This window comes from Nerophis ophidion, linkage group LG07, assembly GCF_033978795.1.
Source record: "Nerophis ophidion isolate RoL-2023_Sa linkage group LG07, RoL_Noph_v1.0, whole genome shotgun sequence".
In the NCBI taxonomy this organism is placed as follows: Eukaryota; Metazoa; Chordata; class Actinopteri; order Syngnathiformes; family Syngnathidae; genus Nerophis; species Nerophis ophidion.
The window spans coordinates 17004935-17026950 of NC_084617.1; positions in this window are offsets into that span (position 1 = coordinate 17004935).

Genomic DNA, 22016 nt, shown 5'->3' on the forward strand with positions numbered 1-22016 from the left:
TTTATGCGGAGTATTTGATGGCGTATTTATTGCGTGTACATATTGGATCCACTTTGGACTGGACTCTCACCGTTATGTTGGATCCACTATGGATTGGACTTTCACAGTGTCATGTTAGACCCGCTCGACATCCATTGCTTTCGGTCCCTAGGGGGAAGGGTGTTGCCCACATATGCGGTCCTCTCCAAGGTTTCTCATAGTCATCATTGTCACTGTCACCGACGTCCCACTGGGTGTGAGTTTTTCCTTGCCCTTATGTGGGCTCTACTGAGGATGTAGTTGTGGTTTTTGCAGCCCTTTCAGACACTTGTGATTTAGGGCTATATAAGTTAACATTGATTGATTGATTGATATTAGAAAATTATCTTTCTCCTCTGTAAACCACAGCTCCCCAGTGCTGGCAGCACTCATGTCCACTGTCACCATCATTTTCACCATTTCTTGCTATTTTTTGTTTCCAATTATTGAGACAATAATGGCTCCGTTTACTCATTTTTAGTGGACAGTAAATTTATACTGCTCTGCAAACTGTCACCCCATGATTTGGATCAAATTGTTGGATTAGTGGTTCTCAAATGGGGGTACACGTACCCCTGGGGGTACTCGAAGGTGTACCAAGGGGTACGTGAGATTTTTTTTTAAAATATTCTAAAAATAGCAACAATTCAAAAATCCTTTATAAATATATTTATTGAATAAAACGTCAACAAAATATGAATGTAAGTTCATAAACTGTGAAAAAAAAGACAACAATGCAATATTCAGTGTTGACAGTTAAGATTTTTTGTGGACATGTTCCATAAATATTGATGTTAAAGATTTATTTTTTTGTGGAGAATTGTTTCGAATTAAGTTCATGAATCCAGATGGATATCTATTACAATCCCCAAAGAGGGCACTTTAAGTTGATGATTACTTCTATGTGTAGAAATCTTTATTTATATTTGAATCACTTGTTTATTTTTAAACAAGTTTTTAGTTATTTTTATATCTTTTTTTCCAAATGGTTCAAGAAAGACCACAACAAATGAGCAATATTTCGCTCTGTTATACAATTTAATAAATGAGAAACTGATGACATAGTGCTGTATTTTACTTCTTTATCTCTTTTTTTCTTTTTTCCTCCTCTCTGAGCTGCTACCTTACCGTGGTAGAGGAGTTTGCGTGTCCCAATGATCCTAGGAGCTATGTTGTCTGGGGGCTTTCATGCCCCCTGGTAGGGTCTCCCAAGACAAACAGGTCCTAGGTGAGTGATCAGACAAAGAGCAGCTCAAAGACTTCTATGGAATTACAACAAAATGAACCCAGATTTCCCTCGCCCGGACGTGGGTCACCGGGGCCCCCCTCTGGAGCCAGGCCCGGAGGTGGGGCACGATGGCGAGCGCCTGGTGGTCGGGCCTGTTCCCATGGGGCCCGGCCGGGCACAGCCCGAAGAGGCAACGTGGGTCATCCCTCCAATGGGCTCACCACTCATAGGAGGGGCCATAGAGGTCGGGTGCAATGTGAGCTGGGCGGCAGCCGAAGGCAGGGCACTTGGCGGTCCGATCCTCGGCTACAGAAGCTAGCTCTTGGGACGTGGAACGTCACCTCACTGGGGGGGAAGGAGCCTGAGCTAGTGCGCGAGGTAGAGAAGTTCCGGCTGGATATAGTCGGACTCACCTCGACGCACAGCAAGGGCTCTGGAACCACTTCTCTCGAGAGGGACTGGACCCTCTTCCACTCTGGCGTTGCCGGCAGTGAGAGGCGACGGGCTGGGGTGGCAATTCTCGTTGCCCCCCGGCTCAAAGCCTGCACGTTTGAGTTCAATCCAGTGGACGAGAGGGTAGCTTCCCTTCGCCTTCGGGTGGGGGGACGGGTCCTGACTGTTGTTTGTGCTTACGAACCAAACAGCAGTTCAGAATACCCACCATTTTGGGCACACTCGAGGGAGTACTGGAAAGTGCTCCTCCGGGTGATTCCCTTGTCCTACTGGGAGACTTCAACGCTCATGTTGGCAACGACAGTGAAACCTGGAGAGGCGTGATTGGGAAGAATTGTCGCCCGGATCTAAACCCGAGTGGTGTTTTGTTATCGGACTTCTGTGCTCGTCACGGATTGTCCATGACAAACACCATGTTCAAACATAAGGGTGTCCATATGTGCACTTGGCACCAGGACACCCTAGGCCGCAGTTCCATGATCGACTTTGTAGTTGTGTCATCGGATTTGCGGCCTTATGTTTTGGACACTCGGGTGAAGAGAGGGGCGGAGCTTTATACCGATCACCACCTGGTGGTGAGTTGGCTGCGATGGTGGGGGAGGATGCCGGACAGACCTGGCAGGCCCAAGCGCATTGTGAGGGTCTGCTGGGAACGTCTGGCAGAGTCTCCTGTCAGAGAGAGTTTCAATTCACACCTCCGGGAGAACTTTGAACATGTCACGAGGGAGGTGCGGGACATTGAGTCCGAGTGGACCATGTTCCGAACCTCTATTGTCGAGGCGGCTGATTGGAGCTGTGGCCGCAAGGTTGTTGGTGCCTGTCGTGGCGGTAATCCCAGAACCCGTTGGTGGACACCAGCAGTGAGGGATGCCGTCAAGCTGAAGAAGGAGTCCTATCGGGTTCTTTTGGCTCATAGGACTCCGGAGGCAGTGGACGGGTACCGACGGGCCAAGCGGTGTGCAGCTTTAGCGGTCGCGGAGGCAAAAACTCGGACATGGGAAGAGTTCGGGGAAGCCATGGAAAACGACTTCCGGACGGCTTCGAAGCGATTCTGGACCACCATACGCCGCCTCAGGAAGGGGAAGCAGTGCACTATCAACACCGTGTATGGTGCGGATGGTGTTCTGCTGACTTCGACTGCGGATGTTGTGGATCGGTGGAGGGAATACTTCGAAGACCTCCTCAATCCCACCAACACGTCTTTCTTTGAGGAAGCGGTGCCTGGGGAATCTGTGGTGGGCTCTCCTATTTCTGGGGCTGAGGTCGCTGAGGTAGTTAAAAAGCTCCTCGGCGGCAAGGCCCCGGGGGTGGATGAGACCCGCCCGGAGTTCCTTAAGGCTCTGGATGCTGTGGGGCTGTCTTGGTTGACAAGACTCTGCAGCATCGCGTGGACATCGGGGGCGGTAACTCTGGATTGGCAGACCGGGGTGGTGGTCCCTCTCTTTAAGAAGGGGGACCGGAGGGTGTGTTCCAACTATCGTGGGATCACACTGCTCAGCCTTCCCGGTAAGGTTTATTCAGGTGTACTGGAGAGGAGGCTTCGCCGGATAGTCGAACCTCGGATTCAGGAGGAACAGTGTGGTTTTCGTCCTGGTCGTGGAACTGTGGACCAGCTCTATACTCTCGGCAGGGTTCTTGAGGGTGCATGGGAATTTGCCCAACCAGTCTACATGTGCTTTGTGGACTTGGAGAAGGCATTCGACCGTGTCCCTCGGGAAGTCCTGTGGGGAGTGCTCAGAGAGTATGGGGTATCGGACTGTCTTATTGTGGCAGTCCGCTCCCTGTATGATCAGTGTCAGAGCTTGGTCCGCATTGCTGGCAATAAGTCGGACACGTTTCCAGTGAGGGTTGGACTCCGCCAAGGCTGTCCTTTGTCACCGATTCTGTTCATAACTTTTATGGACAGAATTTCTAGGCGCAGCCAAGGCGTTGAGGGGTTCCGGTTTGGTGACCACGGGATTAGGTCTCTGCTTTTTGCAGATGATGTAGTCCTGATGGCTTCATCTGGCCGGGATCTTCAGCTCTCACTGGATCGGTTCGCAGCCGAGTGTGAAGCGACCGGAATGAGAATCAGCACCTCCAAGTCCGAGTCCATGGTTCTCGCCCGGAAAAGGGTGGAGTGCCATCTCCGGGTTGGGGAGGAGACCCTGCCCCAAGTGGAGGAGTTCAAGTACCTTGGAGTCTTGTTCACGAGTGAGGGAAGAGTGGATCGTGAGATCGACAGGCGGATCGGTGCGGCGTCTTCAGTAATGCGGACGTTGTATCGATCCGTTATGGTGAAGAAGGAGCTGAGCCGGAAGGCAAAGCTCTCAATTTACCGGTCGATCTACGTTCCCATCCTCACCTATGGTCATGAGCTTTGGGTCATGACCGAAAGGATAAGATCAGGGGTACAAGCGGCCGAAATGAGTTTCCTCCGCCGGGTGGCGGGGCTCTCCCTTAGAGATAGGGTGAGAAGCTCTGCCATCCGGGAGGAGCTCAACGTAAAGCCGCTGCTCCTCCACATCGAGAGGAGCCAGATGAAGTGGTTCGGGCATCTGGTCAGGATGCCACCCGAAAGCCTCCCTAGGGAGGTGTTTAGGGCACGTCCAGCTGGTAGGAGGCCACGGGGAAGACCCAGGACACGTTGGGAAGACTATGTCTCCCGGCTGGCCTGGGAACGCCTCGGGATCCCCCGGGAAGAGCTAGACGAAGTGGCTGGAGATAGGGAAGTCTGGGCTTCCCTGCTTAGGCTGCTGCCCCCGCGACCCGACCTCGGATAAGCGGAAGATGATGGATGGATGGATGGATGGATCTCTTTTTTTCAACCAAAAATGCTTTGCTCTGATTAGGGCATGGGTGTCAAACTCTGGCCCGCCGTGTAATTTAATTTGGCCCTTGAGGCAATATCAATTTAACATTAGAGCTGGCCCGCTGGTGTTATACAGCGTCGGTGCCGCTCTAACACCGCATTCACCGCTAATACTCGTATTTGCCAACCCTCCTAATTTTACCGGTAGACTCCCGAAGTTCAGTGCCCCTCCCAAAAATCTCCCGGGGCAACCATTCTCCCGCATTTCTACCGATTTCCACCTGGACAACTATATTGGGGGCGTGCATTTAAGGCACTGCCTTTAGCGTTCTCTACAACCTGTCGTCATGTCTGTTGTTCCTCCATACTAACAGCGTGTCACATAATATTCGTGGCTTTTACACACACACACACACACAACACACACACACACACACACACACACACACACACACACACAGACACACACACACACACAAGTGAATGCAAGATATACTTGATCAACAGCCATACAGGTCACAGTGAGGGTGGCCGTATAAACAACTTTAACACTGTTACAAATATGCGCCACACTGTGAACCCACACCAAACAAGAATGACAAACACATTTCAGGTGAACATCCGCACCGTAACACAACAGAACAAATACTCAGAACCCCTTGCAGCACTAACTCTTCCGGGAAACTTCCAGCAAACTGACCAATAATTAACGTTTTATTCGTGCATTTTCTCTTGCTACTTCAAAGTTTGAATGTTTGGTTCATTCATTATTGTTATTTTATTTTCAAATGTATTATTAGCCTGTGGAAAAAAATTGATATTTACCTCAGAAGATTGCAAATAGAAAAAAAGGCATTACATTTTTATTAAAATTTTATTTGATATGCCATTGTTATTTTTTAAAATTATTATTATTATTATTATTTGAAACTGGATTTTGCATGTCACTAAAGTTATATAAGCCTTGCTTGTTCGATATTTATTGCAAATTGTGTTTGGGTCCCTATTAAAAGGTTAATTTGTTCAACCTTGGCCCGCGGCTTTATTCCGTTTTATATTTTGGCCCACTCTGTATTGGAGTTTGACACCCCTGGATTAGGGGATACTTGAATTAAAAAAAAAATTTCACAGGGGGTACATCACTGAAAAAAGGTTGAGAACCACTGCATTAAAAATACTACTACTTAGCGGAATTTTGTTTATTGCTGTCAAGTGTACATGTTGGAAAATTATTTTTCTCCTCCGTAAACCACAGTTCCTCAGTGCTGGCAGCACTCATGTCCGCTGCCGCCATCATTTTCACCATTTCTTGCAATTTTTTTTTTCCAATTATTGAGACAATAATGGCTCCGTTTACTCATTTTTAGTGGACAGTAAATTTATACTGCTCTGCAAACTGTCACCCCATGATTTGGATCAAATTGTTGGATTAGTGGTTCTCAAATGGGGGTACACGTACCCCTGGGGGTACTCGAATGGCTGTGTTTACTCATTTTCAGTGGACAGTAAATTTATACTGCTCTGCAAACTGTCACTCTATTAATTGGATCGAATTGTTAAATGCCCAGAGATTCACACCCCTTCTGTACAGTGACTACTTTAAAGTGCACACATGTTTGCTTTCTGTGGTATTGGTCCTTGACATGATCAACTGTAATAAACATGGTTGGCATAATCACTTTTTGGGAGGTACTGTACATGGTTAATGACTGTTACAATACATCCATCACCTCCCAACGTGTCTCGATCAATAAAACGCGTGTGACCAAATATGTTCCAGTGTGTGTAGTATCAAACAACTGCAGGGATTGTTGTAGCCTGGAAATAATAAACTGTTTGTAATTAAAAGAGCAGCTTTCTTCCGGCGCCCTCGTTTGTACATGTCAAACTCTAATTAATGCTTGGGGCACATGCTGGCTGAACTCTATCACAAGCCGCAACACACGATGAATTGTTTTTCATTTCGTGCACCCTTTTGTTCACATTTAAAGGAATGCACTCACACACAAACAATGCAGTCGGAACAAAACGGAAAGTGACAAAATGTTGGGTGATGTGACAGCTGACTCGTTCAACCTGTGCTCTTAGCAACATCTCTCACCTCAACCAAATAGTCAATCAATCAATCAATGTTTACTTATATAGCCCTAAATCACTAGTGTCTCAAAGGGCTGCACAAACCACCACGACATCCTCGGTAGGCCCACATAAGGGCAAGGAAAACTCACACCCAGTGGGACATTGGTGACAATAATGACCCAGTGGGACGTCGGTGACAATGATGACTATGAGAACCTTAGAGAGGAGGAAAGCAATGGATGTCGAGCGGATGTAACATGATACTGTGAAAGTTCAATCCACAATGGATACAACACAGTCGCGAGAGTCCAGTCCAAAGAGGATCCAAGACACAGCAGCGAGAGTCCCGTTCACAGCGGAGCCAGCAGGAAACCATCCCAAGCGTAGGCGGACCAGCAGCGCAGAGATGTCCCCAGCCGATACACAGGCGAGCAGTACATGGCCACCGGATCGGACCGGACCCCCACCACACGGGAGAGTGGGACATAGAAGAAAAAGAAAAGAAACGGCAGATCAACTGGTCTAAAAAGGGAGTCTATTTAAAGGCTAGAGTATACAAATGAGTTTTAAGGTGAGACTTAAATGCTTCTACTGAGGTGGCATCGCGAACTGTTACCGGGAGGGTATTCCAGAGTACTGGAGCCCGAACGGAAAATGCTCTATAGCCCGCAGACTTTTTTTGGGCTTTGGGAATCACTAATAAGCCGGAGTCCTTTGAACGCAGATTTCTTGCCGGGACAAATGGTACAATACAATCGGCAAGATAAGATGGAGCTAGACCGTGTAGTATTTTATACGTAAGTAGTAAAACCTTAAAGTCACATCTTAAGTGCACAGGAAGCCAGTGCAGGTGAGCCAGAACAGGCGTAATGTGATCAAACTTTCTTGTTCTTGTCAAAAGTCTAGCAGCCGCATTTTGTACCAAATGTAATCTTTTAATGCTAGACATGGGGAGACCCGAAAATAATACGTTACAGTAGTCGAGGCGAGACGTAACAAACGCATGGATAATGATCTCAGCGTCTTTAGTGGACAGAATGGAGCGAATTTTAGCGATGTTACGGAGATGAAAGAAGGCCGTTTTAGTAACGCTTTTAATGTGTGCCTCAAAGGAGAGAGTTGGGTCGAAGATAATACCCAGATTCTTTACCGTGTCGCCTTGTTTAATTGTTTGGTTGTCAAATGTTAGAGTTGTATTATTAAATAGAGTTCGGTGTCTAGCAGGACCGATAATCAGCATTTCCGTTTTTTTGGCGTTGAGTTGCAAAAAGTTAGCGGACATCCATTGTTTAATTTCATTAAGACACGCCTCCAGCTGACTACAATCCGGCGTGTTGGTCAGCTTTAGGGGCATGTAGAGTTGGGTGTCATCAGCATAACAGTGAAAGCTAATACCGTATTTGCGTATGATGTCACCTAGCGGCAGCATGTAGATGCTGAAGAGTGCAGGGCCAAGGACCGAACCCTGGGGAACTCCACACGTTACCTTAACGTAGTCCGAGGTCACATTGTTATGGGAGACACACTGCATCCTATCAGTAAGATAAGAGTTAAACCAAGACAGGGCTAAGTCTGACATACCAATTCGTGTTTTGATACGCTCTAATAAAATATTATGATCGACGGTATCGAAAGCAGCGCTAAGATCGAGGAGCAGCAACATAGATGACGCATCAGAATCCATCGTTAGCAATAGATCATTAGTCATTTTTGCGAGGGCTGTCTCCGTGGAGTGATTTGCCCTGAAACCGGATTGAAAGGTTTCACATAGATTGTTAGACGCTAAGTGTTCATTTAACTGCTCCGCAACAATTTTTTCAAGGATTTTTGAAATAAAGGGAAGGTGAGACACCGGTCGGTAATTTACCATGAGGTCAGGATCGAGGTTAGGTCTTTTAAGAAGAGGATGAATAACCGCTTTTTTGAATGCTAGGGGAACAGTGCCCGAGGAAAGTGATAAGTTTATAATATTTAGCACTGATGGACCTAATAATACAAAGAGCTCCTTGATCAGTTTCCCAGGAAGAGGGTCAAGTAAACATGTTGTCTGTTTTATTCCATTTACACGTTGTAACAATTCCTCTAATGTTATTTCCTCAAAACGAGAGAAACTATTTTGGAGGGCAGTATCCGCCGTATATACAATCGTGTCAGTGTTAATAGAACCCCGTTGTAGCTGGGACGCATTGTCTTTAATCTCCTTTCTAATGACTTCAATTTTCTTACTAAAGAATTGCATAAAGTCATCAGCTGAGTGGGTTGAGCTACTGGAAGGAGTCCCTTGTTGGGTTAGCGATGCTACCGTACTAAACAAAAATTTAGGAGCGTTTTTATTACGGTGGATGAGATTTGAGTAATATTTAGCTTTAGCTAAGGTAAGCATGCGTTTATAAGTTATTAAACCATCACTCCATGCTTGATGGTGCACCTCAAGTTTAGTCGTGCGCCATTTGCGTTCCAGCTTTCTACATAATAATTTCTGAGCTCTAGTTTCTTCTGTAAACCACGGGGTGCGCTTTTTTGGAGCCTTTTTTAACTTTAGCGGTGCTATGTTATCAATGGTTTCGCGCAGGGCGTCGTTAAAGTTGTTAGTGAGGTTATCAATAGAGCCCACATACTTTGGGAATGGTGCCATTACCGAGGGCAGTAGGTCAGCAAGAGTTGTCGTTGTGGCTGTATTAATGTTGCGGCTGCTATAGCAGTTATTATTATTATTAGTTTGACGAACATGCGTCTGAACCTCGAATTTTATAAGGTAATGATCGGACAATACTTTAGTATACGGGTGTATCATAACTTTTGAAACGGTGATGCCCCTGACAAGCACTAGGTCTATCGTATTACCGTTGCGATGCGTGGGTTCATTTATTATTTGTGTGAGACCACAGCTATCAATTACAGTCTGGAGCGCTACGCACGGTGGGTCCGATGGGGTATTCATATGGATATTAAAGTCCCCCATTATGATTATATTATCGGCGTGTGTCACTAGATCAGCAACGAACTCTGAGAATTCATTAATAAAGTCCGAATAGGGCCCTGGGGGGCGGTAGATAACAGCCAGGTGTAGAGGCAGCGGTGTGACAGACCTCATAGTAAGCACCTCAAACGATTTATATTTATTATTTATGTTAGGACTAAGGTTAAAGTTTTCGTTGTATATTAGTGCGACCCCCCCACCCCTTTTGAGCGGACGGGCAATATGCGCATGTGTAAAGTTAGGAGGACATGCCTCATTTAGCGCAAAAAAGTCGTTTGGTTTAAGCCAGGTTTCGCTGAGACCGATGACGTTAAGATTGTTGTCTCTGATAATATCATTAACTAACAACGTTTTAGGAGACAATGATCTTATGTTTAAAAAACCTATATTATAGGTAGTGGGCTGTTTTATGGAGTTTTTGATCAAATTATCCGTAGTAGCAATATTAATAATGTTGTGTTTATTATGCCCAGTGCATTTAGTATAGTTACGACCATATCTAGGAATTGATACGACAGGAATTTTCCGATTGTTTGATTGTTGCTTTGATAAACTGCACGCATCATGGTTAGCCACCTCAGTAACGGGGATTTTCCAATTGTTTGTTTGTTGCTTTGATAAACTGCACGCATCATGGTTAGCCTCCTCAGTAACGGGGATTTTCCGATTGTTTGTTTGTTGCTTTGATAAACTGCACGGATCATAGTTAGCCACCTCAGTAAAACACATGTCCAACTCTGAAACACTCAAAAGCAGAAAAAACTTGTTCTAATTTAACAGACTCCTTACCCAGACCAGTAGTCTCGCATTTTCCATCTAAATCCGTCTTCGGGATGGAGGAAAGTGGTGTTCTGTGGGGATTAGCCTTCTGCTTTGTTTTTAGCCCCGCTTGGCATCCGCGTTTCCGATCACACCGCTGGCGTCTGCTCCGTAGACGGCCCCCGCTGCTACTAGACTCCCCTGCTTCACAGGCCGCTGGATGTAGCCGCCGACGTATTCCCATGCTAGTTAGCAAGTCTAGCACGCAAGTGTCTATCAGTCCAAAACGGCCCGATATGTCCACATCCAGAAGTGTCTGGCGGTCGTACGTGATCACGGAGTGACCACAATGTGAGCCAGCCATAAAGTTTGTGGAATTGTCCGGTATTTCTGCCAAATGTTCCATCTTTAGCAGGAGCTCCTCGAGAGCGCAGCCCGTCCAGGCGCCGCCATCTTGCAAATAGTAATTGTTGGGCACTCACATTTATCTCCAAAAGCAGCCAAAATGACCATTTTATATAAAATAACGTATATTATCATTCAATCCATCAAAGTTTATTCATAAAGCCTGAAAACAGGAGTGTCTCAAAGGGCTGCACAAGCCACAACGACTGTAAAAATGGGACCCATTATCTACCTACCTGCTAGGCACTCAGCATCAAGGGTTGGAAATGGGGGTTAAATCACCATAATGATTCCCGAGCGCTGCCACTGATGCTGCTCACTTCTCCCCTCACCTCCCAGGGGGTGGAATAACGAGATGGGTCGGATGCAGAGTGTAATTTCACAACCCCTAGTGTGTGTGTGACTATCAGTAGTACTTTAACTTAACTTTGCCTAAATGCTCTGATTAAAGATGGACTGCACTTTTAAAAAAAAAATGCCTGTCATGTTCTGTGGTCTGGATTATGTTTTGTTATTTTTCTGTTAGTTTTGGACTCCATTAGTTCCTGTCTTTGTGCACCCTTGTTTGTTTTGTCACCTTGATTACTCATTGTGTTCACCCGTCTCTGACTAGTGCTCGCCCGCTCACCTGCTTCCCGAGCACTAATCAGAGGCATTATTTAAGCTCGTCTTTGCCAGTCAGTCGCCCTGGCGTCATTGTTCGTTTCATGCTCTGTTCATGCTAGTTTTTCATGCCAAAGTTCATGCTGTTCAGGCTGAAGCTTAGAGGTGACAGAGCATTCGCCGCTGCTGCTCCCAAGCTCTGCAACGACCTACCTCTGAGTATTAGAGAAGCCTCCTCTCTTCCTGTTTTTAAATCTCTCTTAAAACCATACTTTTATTCCATGACTTTTAACACTGAGTGATATCCATCCTGCAATGGCGCCCCATTATACACCTGCTGTGAACCTGTTTTTATGTTTTATTTATTTCATTTTATTTTATTTATTTATTTTTTATCATATTCCGTTTGTGTTGTGTTTGCTTGGTTCTCGTTTTTAACCTGCCCATTGTACCGCACTTTGGCAACCCCTGTGGTAAATTTTAAATGTGCTATATAAATAAAGTTGATTTGATTTGATTTGCTCTTTTCAAGCCACAGTAAGTGTTGTTTGTTTTATGTTCATGGTTTACGCTAAAGTGTTTGTTTTGTTTCCTTAGCCAAGTTGTACCTTCCGCTGTGAGCGCTTTTTGTTTGTACCTTTTTAGTCACAATTAAATCATGTTTTTACCTGCACGCCATGTCCCGAGTAGTCTTGACATGACACTGCCATATTTATTATTGAAGTCACAAAGTGCATAATTTTTTTTAACATTCCTCAAAACAGCAGCTTGGAATTTGGGACATGCTCTCCCTGAGAGAGCATGAGGAGGTTGAGGGGGCGGGGTTGGGGTGGAAGAGTGTGAGGTAGGGGGTAACGGGGGCTGTATATTGTAGCGTCCCGGAATAGTTAGTGCTGCAAGGGGTTATTATGATTTATTATTAAAGGTTTATTTACAATAGGGACAGATACAAAAAACATACACATCTGAAACAGTTATCCAATGTATGCATCATAGTGTTTGTACCCAAAGTTAATTTAGAACACTTTTCCCCAACAACAACACAGATCCAACATCATTAAAATAGGAAAATAAAAAGAATAAGGCAAAAATGAGACAATAATAATGATAATAGAAATAATACAGACAAAGTGCAAACTAGATAAAAGCCAATAATAATAATAATAATAATAATAATACAGACAAAGTGCAGACTAGATAAAAACCAATTAGTAAAAATTAGTAAAAGTTCTGGGTATTTGTTCTGTTGTGTTTATGTTGTGTTACGGTGCAGATGTTCCCCCGAAATGTGTTTGTCATTCTTGTTTGGTGTGGGTTCACAGTGTGGCGCATACTTGAAACAGTGTTAAAGTTGTTTATACGGCCACCCTCAGTGTGACCTATATGGCTGTTGACCAAGTATGCCTTGCATTCACTTGTGTGCGCGAAAAGTCGTAGATATTGTGTGACTGGATGGGCACGCCAAGGCAGTGCCTTTAAGGTTTATTGGCGCTCTGGATTTCTCTTTACGTCCGTGTACACAGTGGCGTTGTAAAAAGTCATACATTTTACTTTTTGAAACCGATACCGATGACTTCTGAACCAGTTATCGATAATTTCCGATATTACATTTTAAAGCATTTATCAGCCGATATTATCGGACATCTCTAGTATTTAATAGTTAGGCTTATTTTCAATGACATAGCTCTCTCTTGTCCCATGTCCCGAACTTCCTAAACGCGTCGCAAATAACAATAGCGTTCTCTGCTGTGACTCGGTCAAAAGTCGCCAAGTCAATCTTCACAAAGTTGTTTTCCTCTGGTTTGTTAGTAAACGTCAATTAATAATATATTGATGACACTGAAAGATTAGTTCCAGTGTCCACTATAAATCATACAAGACGGTCTGTATGTGCTACGTAACGCGAGAATACATTCCAGCCTTGATTCGTAAAGTAGGACCAGTACGAGTTGGCTAACAATGCAGCTAATGGGACTACTTTATTGCGCTCATAAAGTCTTCTAAAAAAAAAACATCCAAAAACCGGCAACAATACTCCCTTTATATCTCGTGACCTAAATATTGCAGATGAAATACTTGATGCAGATGAAATACTTTTAGCGGTGCCCTGATCACAAAGAGCTAACTAGTTTATACGGTTATATTGCCATATTGAGCCGGTGAGCTGCTGCATTGCCTCTGTGTTGGTAAAAGCAAATCCGGATTATGAAACATGCTTCCTAGCAGGATAGTAGAAGGTTATTGCCATAAACCCAGAAGTTGCTCCACTTTGACATTCAAATTCGACCCAGAGATTCGCCATCTCAACCAAAAACATGCCCGTTTGCGGAACCTTCTTTTTAAACCTGCGTGGGATTGTGATTCATCCTTAATCTTTACGGGACGACATAAACATCTTAGAATTAAGCATCCCTGTGAGAGCAGACATTGTGTTTGTTTTATTATGGCCACGGATTAAGTTCTGGCTGTCCAAAGTCTGGACCAGGGGGTGGACCGCTCGCCAGTGCATCGGTTGGGGACATCTCTGTGCTGCTGACCTGTCTCCGCTCGGGATGGTCTCCTGCTGGCCCCACTATGGACTGGACTCTCACTATTATGCTAGATCTATGGATTGGACTCTCACAATATTATGCTAGATCCACTATGGACTGGACTCTCAAAATATTATGTTAGATCCACTCAACGTCCATTGCACCGGTTGCCTTAGATCTGCGGTCCTCTCCAAGGTTTCTCATTGTCCCATTGAGTTGAGTTTTTCCTTGCCCTGATGTGGGATCTCAACCGAGGATGTCGTTGTGGCTTGTTCAGCCCTTTTAGACACTTGTGATTTAGGGCTATATAAATAAACATTGATTGATTATATTTGTAGTTTGTATTTCTTGTTAGCACTTAACAATATTACTACTTGCTGGATCTGTTTATCACTGAGCTTATATATATATATATATATATATATATATATATATATATATATGTATGTGTGGGAAAAATCACAAGACTCCTTCGTCTCTACAGAACTGTTTCATGAGGGGTTCCCTCAATCATCAGGAGATTTACAAAATCTCCTCATGAAACAGTTCTGTAGAGACGAAGTAGTCTTGTGATTTTTCCCACACATACATATTGCGCTCTACCACGGTATCGAGCACTCTTCTCTGGATAATCCAATCAAGATATATAAATATATATGTATATATAGCCCGGCCCCCAGCCAAATTGTTTTAACGGAATGCGGCCCCGGAGTCAAAAAGTTTGGGTACCCCTGGTCTATGAAGTTAACACACCATTTTATGCTTAAAATTAACAAAATAGGTCAATATTAGACATTATTATGAATGTGCCAGTTTCTATATTACATATAGATAGATAGATAGTACTTTATTTATTCCGTCAGGAGAGTTCCTTCAGGGAAATTACAATTTTCAGCACAATCCCATTCAAGATCAGACAAACATTACAGGGAGACAGAACACGATCGCTGACGGGTCTGCCGGCTTCCAGGGGGGGGGAGAAAAAATAGAAGATTAAAATAAAATTAAAAAATCGGTCTTAGCCTAGGCCCTGGAGTGGGGGTGCGGACTGAGGCCAAGGGAAAAAAAACCCCAAAAAAAACAACAACCCATAGCCATGGTACACATCCCTCTTACATGTGTGTAAGAGGGAAACATCAAACATCAAAGAACACAGAGGACATTAAAGACATTAAAGCAGCAGATACAAGCAGACACTTCTACATACAGCTATGAATAAAAAGTAAAAGAAACATATCCACTGTGGTGGCCTCTGCGGTGTTCCACGCCATCGTCTGCTGGGGTGGAGGGAGCATGGCCAGAGACAGAAGCAGACCCAACCAAGTCAGCCGACTCCACTCTCGGCCAGTGTCCAGTCCGCATGGATGAGCGAGGATACGTCCAAAGTGACTGAGGTGTCCGACACCTGCTCACCCAGTCAAGACACCGCGAAGCCTCTCCGTCCCAGTAGCTCAGTGCTAGCTCCACAGTCCTGTCCCCTCATCCGCATCTCCTCCAGTCCCTCCAAACAGACTCTGGTGTAGCAGAGACCCTGCAGCTGGTCTCCATGGCCAAAAGGCTCCCGGGAGGCAGATCCAGAAGTCCACAAAAAAAAGCACCACAGAGGTCACGAACGTGCCACCCCTTGTCACACAGTCCCAAAGGGTCCCGGACCAAAATGCAAAAAAATATAATAACACATGAAAACAAGAGGGAAACACAAAAGGATGACACAAGAACACAGAGCTCCTGCCTACAGCAGCCACTACAGCAGCGCCATCTTGGGGAAAAAAAACAAAAAAAAACTTATATACTTACAGTGTGTATATAAAACAATGATTGAGGTTTTGGAATGTTTTTTTATAGTGCATTATAGGCAGAAGAGAGCAAATCCTGTTACTTCCATTGCTAGCTGACTTTTGCCAGCTTTTAATTAGAATGCATGAAAAAAATTAAAATGTGTTCTTGTCTCAATCTTGTCTCAATTCCAAAAAAAGTGCAGTTCCCCTTTAAACCTGATAGACAGTGAATGCAGCACAACCGTAGCTTCAAGCACAAATGTCTCAGTGCGCTGCATTCTTCAACTAATGAGCCGGAGACATTAGCAGTCGTCGCTCTCTGACTCGGAATGGAAGAAATGTATTTTCCTGCACTAACACCAAGTGTCTAAAACATGCTCAATGTGCAGGAAGAGTGCAGTAATGAGATTGTTGCAGACACTGTAATTGGAAACCACATATTCGTGGACCACTTTGTCGGTATAAGTTCCTTGTCTGCCAGTTGCAATTATCCTTATTTACTATCTTATTGCTGTATTTCGGAGCATGGGAAAAGGCACAATTTCAAACCAATCTTCAGCAAACTATCAGGAAGGATTTTTGAAACCTCCAAGATTGAAAACAGTCCTTTTCTCAGAGGCTCTTTGTGTCATGACTAGGACTAGGAAAAGGGTATGAACAAAAGGCGGTCCTAGCGGAGGTACAAAACTTGGCTATGAAAACAAAACTATTACTAGGGACGGCGTGGCGCAGTGGGAGAGTGGCTGTGCGCAACCCGAGGGTCCTTGGTTCAAATCCCACCTAGTACCAACCTCGTCACGTCCGTTGTGTCCTGAGCAAGACACTTCACCCTTGCTCCTGATGGGTGCTGGTTGGCGCCTTGCATGCCAGCTCCCTCCATCAGTGTGTGAATGTGTGTGTGAATGGGTAAATGTGGAAGTAGTGTCAAAGCGCTTTGAGTACCTTGAAGGTAGAAAAGCGCTATACAAGTACAACCCATTTATCATTTATTTATCATTTACTACAACATAAACTATGGACATAAAATTTGCAAACTATGGCATGAATAACGAAAACTTACTTGGAATGAGATAGGAGCATGGATCATCAGCATGGATAACAAGGGTGTGTAGAGTGTGAGTAGAAGGTGATGTCGCCAGGCTGACTGCCTGGCAACTACAGGCTTTAAATAGTGTTGTGATTATTGACAGGTGCGTGAGTCCAAACAAACCAGGTGCGTGACATGACTGGGGAAAACTAATTGGTAGTCATGGTGACAAAACAAACAAGAGTGCCCTATGAGTCCAAAACCAAACAGGACGTGACCACAAAACATGACACTTTGTTGAATTTTTTAGAGTTTCTAAACATCTTTTCCCGTTTCTTGTTTCCATCCTTGTGGTTCGGGATAGGTTTCTTTTACATTTGAAATGAAACCGGTACTAAAAAGTACCAATTTTAATTACTTTAATTTATTAATAATTGTTCATTATTTAATAATATATTTATATGACAGTGAGCTGATAACAGCTGTTCAGTTGTTACAAAATATCTTGTTTTGTTGTGCTTCTGTGTCTCATTTGCAAGTATTATTACACTTTGCATGCAGTTGCACCTCCAAGACGTTAGATGGCAGTAGTGTATAGTCCACTGCAGTGGTTCTCAAACTTCTTTCACTAAGTACCACCTCAGCAAAACACTTGAATCTCTTAGTACCACCATAATGACCAACATAACGTGGACCCCGACTTAAACATGTTGAAAAACGTATTCGGGTGTTAACATTTAGTGGTCAATTGTACGGAATATGTACTGTACTGTGCAATTTACTAATACAAGTCTCAATTAAAACACAGTAGCATAGTAGGTCTAAGTATTAATTGAAAACAAGGCAGAGGTTTAGCTTGACAAATATATTTACACATAATTTGAATATTAACACTGTGTTTGAATATAGGGAGGAAAAAACACTGTACTTACATAATGACTAAAATATGTGGCGTATTACTAATTGGAGTCCGCTTACCACCGCATTTTAAGAATCACTGGTCTACTGTCAGGAAGTAGTCTTTGCCATTAAGATGAATGTGTAAGTCTTTTTCTTTTGTTGAGTTCAACAAAGTGTTTGTAAAAAACTGTAATCGTTTTTCTTATCACACACTAGTTATTTGATTGTATCGTGCATCTTGGAACGTACAAATTTGGAGGTGTTGAAATTGCCATGTAAAATTAGTTAGCAAGTACATGGCAGCCATCCATTTTTCTACCGATTGTCCCTCTCAGGGGGGCGGGGGGTGCTGAGGCCCCTCTCAGCTGCATTCAGGCGGAAATAAAATGTAAAAAGAAATAGCATCGAGCTAGCCTTATTTGTTGTCACATGCAACAAAGATATCAAAAGAGGGCACCACTTAATTCAACATAAATCAGTATCCAGGAATTTGGTTGGTACAGAATTCGATATCCATTTTTACTGTAGGGAGAAAATTTACGCTGTAGGAATAACAATGTGAGGAAAAACAATATTACGATTGCTTTTCTGTTTTGTTTGTTTTATATCACAAATAAGACAGAGCTAGCAGTGAGTGCTTTTTTAATGGAGAATGGTCTCACAGACTTCTCACCCTTTTGAGAGCCTCTCTGTTTTGGTCTCCAAAAGTCTCTTCACTAGATTTGCTGCAAGTCGCTTTTTAGCAATAGTATCTCGAGCAGCTGTGTCAAACGAATTTGAGCTGCGGGGCCATATGGAGTAAAATCTATTCCGAAGTGGGCCGGACTGGTAAAATCATGTCATGATAACTTAGAAATAAAGACACTTTCAGATTGTTTTCATTGTTTTACTTTGGCCCAAATTAGAACAAGCTTATTCTGAGAATGTACATATCACATACACTATATTGCCAAAAGTATTTGGCCACCTGCCTTTACTCGCAAATGAATGTGAAGTGCCATACCATGGAATTGTCCAAAACGGTTTGGTATATGGAGCATTCAACGTTCCTTTCACTGGAACTAAGGGGCCAAGCCCAAGTCCTGATAAACAACCCCACACCATAATTCCTCCTCCACCAAATTTCACACTCTGCACAATGCAGTCCGAAATTTAGCGTTCTCCTGGCAACCTCCAAACTCAGACTCGTCCATCAGATGGCCAGATAGAAAAGCATGATTCATCAGTCAAGAGAAGGAGTCTCCACTGCTCTAGAGTCCAGTGGCGACATGCTTTACACCACTGCTTCCCACGCTTTGCATTGGACTTGGTGATGATTATGCCTTAGATTCAGCTGCTCGGCCATGGAAAGCCACTACATGAAGCTCTCTGCGTACTGTATGTGGGCTAATTGGAAGGTCACATGAAGTGTGGAGCTCTGTAGCAACTGAAAGTCTTTGCACTATGCACTTCAGCATGTGCTGACCCCTCTCTGTCAGTTTACGTGGCCTACCACTTGGTGGCTGACTTGCTGTTGTTCCCAAACTCTTCACTTTTCTTATAACAGGCATGTGATTTGATCACAATGAAAAAGACTGAAAAAATTTCCTGGGGTCTGAGGGACAAAGGCCCCCGGCCAGGTCCAAGCTCCTGGTTTTTCACCAATTTAACATGCTAAAATTACCAAAGACAGCACCATTTGAAGAAAATATTTTAGTGTTTAAAGACATGAAAACATAATTAATAGAATATACATACCCCAATTATCCTAATGAATCACTGTATATGGTTCAGTCCCAACAGTAATAATGTGAGGACACTGACATATTGCATGAAACAAGTGTGAAAATATTTACCTTCAAGATTGTTACACCACTGACAATATTGTTTCAAGAGACTACATAAGAACTTAATATTACAAATTAATATTATATTCAAATTTATTTCAAATAAATTGTTAACTGGAATCAATAATGCGACTATTTGAATTTCTGTAATTTCATAATATATTTTCACGTGGCTTTTGATTTAAAAAAAAAAACATTTATATTTCGCAAAGCAATAATTGGTTAATATTTAAAACAAACATGCGTATTTCGCAAGCAAATATTTTTTAGCTTACCTCATTATTAACTACCCTGTCTGCAACTAAAGTGGGTTGTTTTGGTGGATCTTTCCTCTCGATGTCTACGGCAGTTGTCGATGTAAACAAAGGATGAAGTCCTTCTTTCATCTCCGTAATATCACAAAAATTCGCTCCATTCTGTCCACTAAAGACGCTGAAATCATTATCCATGCGTTTGTTACGTCTCGCCTCGACTACTGTAACGTATTATTTTCGGGTCTCCCTATGTCTAGCATTAAAAGATTACAGTTGGTACAAAATGCGGCTGCTAGACTTTTGACAAGAACAAGAAAGTTTGATCACATTACGCCTGTACTGGCTCACCTGCACTGGCTTCCTGTGCACTTAAGATGTGACTTTAAGGTTTTACTACTTACGTATAAAATACTACACGGTCTAGCTCCAGCCTATCTTGCCGATTGTATTGTACCATATGTCCCGGCAAGAAATCTGCGTTCAAAGGACTCTGGCTTATTAGTGATTCCCAAAGCCCCAAAAAAGTCTGCAGGCTATAGAGCGTTTTCATTTCGGGCTCCAGTACTCTGGAATGCCCTCCCGGTAACAGTTCGAGATGCCACCTCAGTAGAAGCAGTTAAGTCTCACCTTAAAACTCATTTGTATACTCTAGCCTTTAAATAGATTCCCTTTTTAGACCAGTTGATCTGCCGTTCCTTTTTTTTTTTCTCCTATGTCCCACTCTCCCTTGTGGAGGGGGTCCGGTCCGATCCGGTGGCCATGAACTGCTTGCCTGTGTATCGGCTGGGGATATCTCTGCGCTGCTGATCCGCCTCCGCTTGGGATGGTTTCCTGCTGGCTCCGCTGTGAACGGGACTCTCGCTGCTGTGTTGGATTCGCTTTGGACTGGACTCTCGCGACTGTGTTGGATCCATTATGGATTGAACTTTCACAGTATCATGTTAGACCCGCTCGACATCCATTGCTTTCGTCCTCTCCAAGGTTCTCATAGTGATCACTGTCACCGACGTCCCACTGGGTGTGAGTTTTCCTTGCCCTTATATGAGTCTACCGAGGATGTCGTAGTGGTTTGTGTTGTGGTTTGTGCAGCCCTTTGAGACACTAGTTATTTAGGGCTATAGAAGTAAACGATTGATTGATTGATTGATTGAAGGTTTGCTCACTTTCGGTTGACATCCAAAAGTACCAGCTAGTGAAAAGTTTGTTTTCCTTGCTTCAAGTTGTTTCATATGTTTTTGGCGTTTCGCATGTACTTCCAAAGCCTTGAAACCTTGTGATCCATTGTCAATATTATCATGACACCACGTGCACAAAACATTTCCGAGACGATCGATTTTCCGAATAAAATCGCCGAACAAAGTCGTAACTTCCTTCTTCCCAACAGTATCAGTGATACCGGTTCCGGGTCAACGTGAATGACTGCTCGCTGACTGCTCTTGTTGCAAAAAAGCTAAGTATCGTTCTATCTGTGTGATTTTAACTGTTTTGCAGCTTTATTTACAACTTATCTAACATATTTAATAGTTCAATTTAACTTGCAAATCACCCGATCTCTGTCTCACCACTTCGCCCTCAGCTAGCTAGCTGCTAAGCTAACGAGGCTAGCGGAGAAAGGCAGCGCCGGTCTGAAGGAAGCTCCTCCCCCGCCACTGTGACCACCACTTCCCGAAGACAGCTGGCACCCCACTCGGCGACGGAAAGTTTCTGTGAGTATGGCTTCCTGCGCTTCGTGCACTTTACTCATGGATAGGTTGGCTTTGCTAGAGAGCCGTGTCCGCCAGTTAGAGCAGTGTAATTTTGTAACTTTAGATGTTGCGGACACATCTGCTAGCGTTAGCTGTAGCGAGCTAACTAGCCCAGCTTGTAGCAGCCCTAATCGGCCTACAAGCTACGGTGTACCGGTTGAGACGCATAACAGATTTAGCCCTTTAGCTAGTCCTACACCCCAGTCTACCGGGCACCACACTTTAGTCATAGGGGACTCCATCACCCGAAACATAAAGCTTAGCAAACCAGCCACAATTAAGTGTATTCCCGGGGGCAGAGCACCTGACATTGAAGCTAATCTTAGGGAGCTAACTCGCAACAGGTCTAGTAAACACGTACGGCAGGCTAACCGCACCACTAGTTATGCGAATATAGTAATACACGTTGGCTCCAATGACGTTAGGATGAGACAATCAGAGATTACAAAGAGAAACATAGCCAGGGCTTGTAATCTCGCCAGAAAGATGTCCAGGCATCGAGTAATTGTCTCTGGCCCCCTGCCTGGGAGAGGCAATGATGAGAGATATAGCAGATTAGTCTCTCTTAACAGGTGGCTGGATAGCTTCTGCAGACAACAGGGATTTACGTTTATTGATAATTGGCCCTCTTTCTGGGGC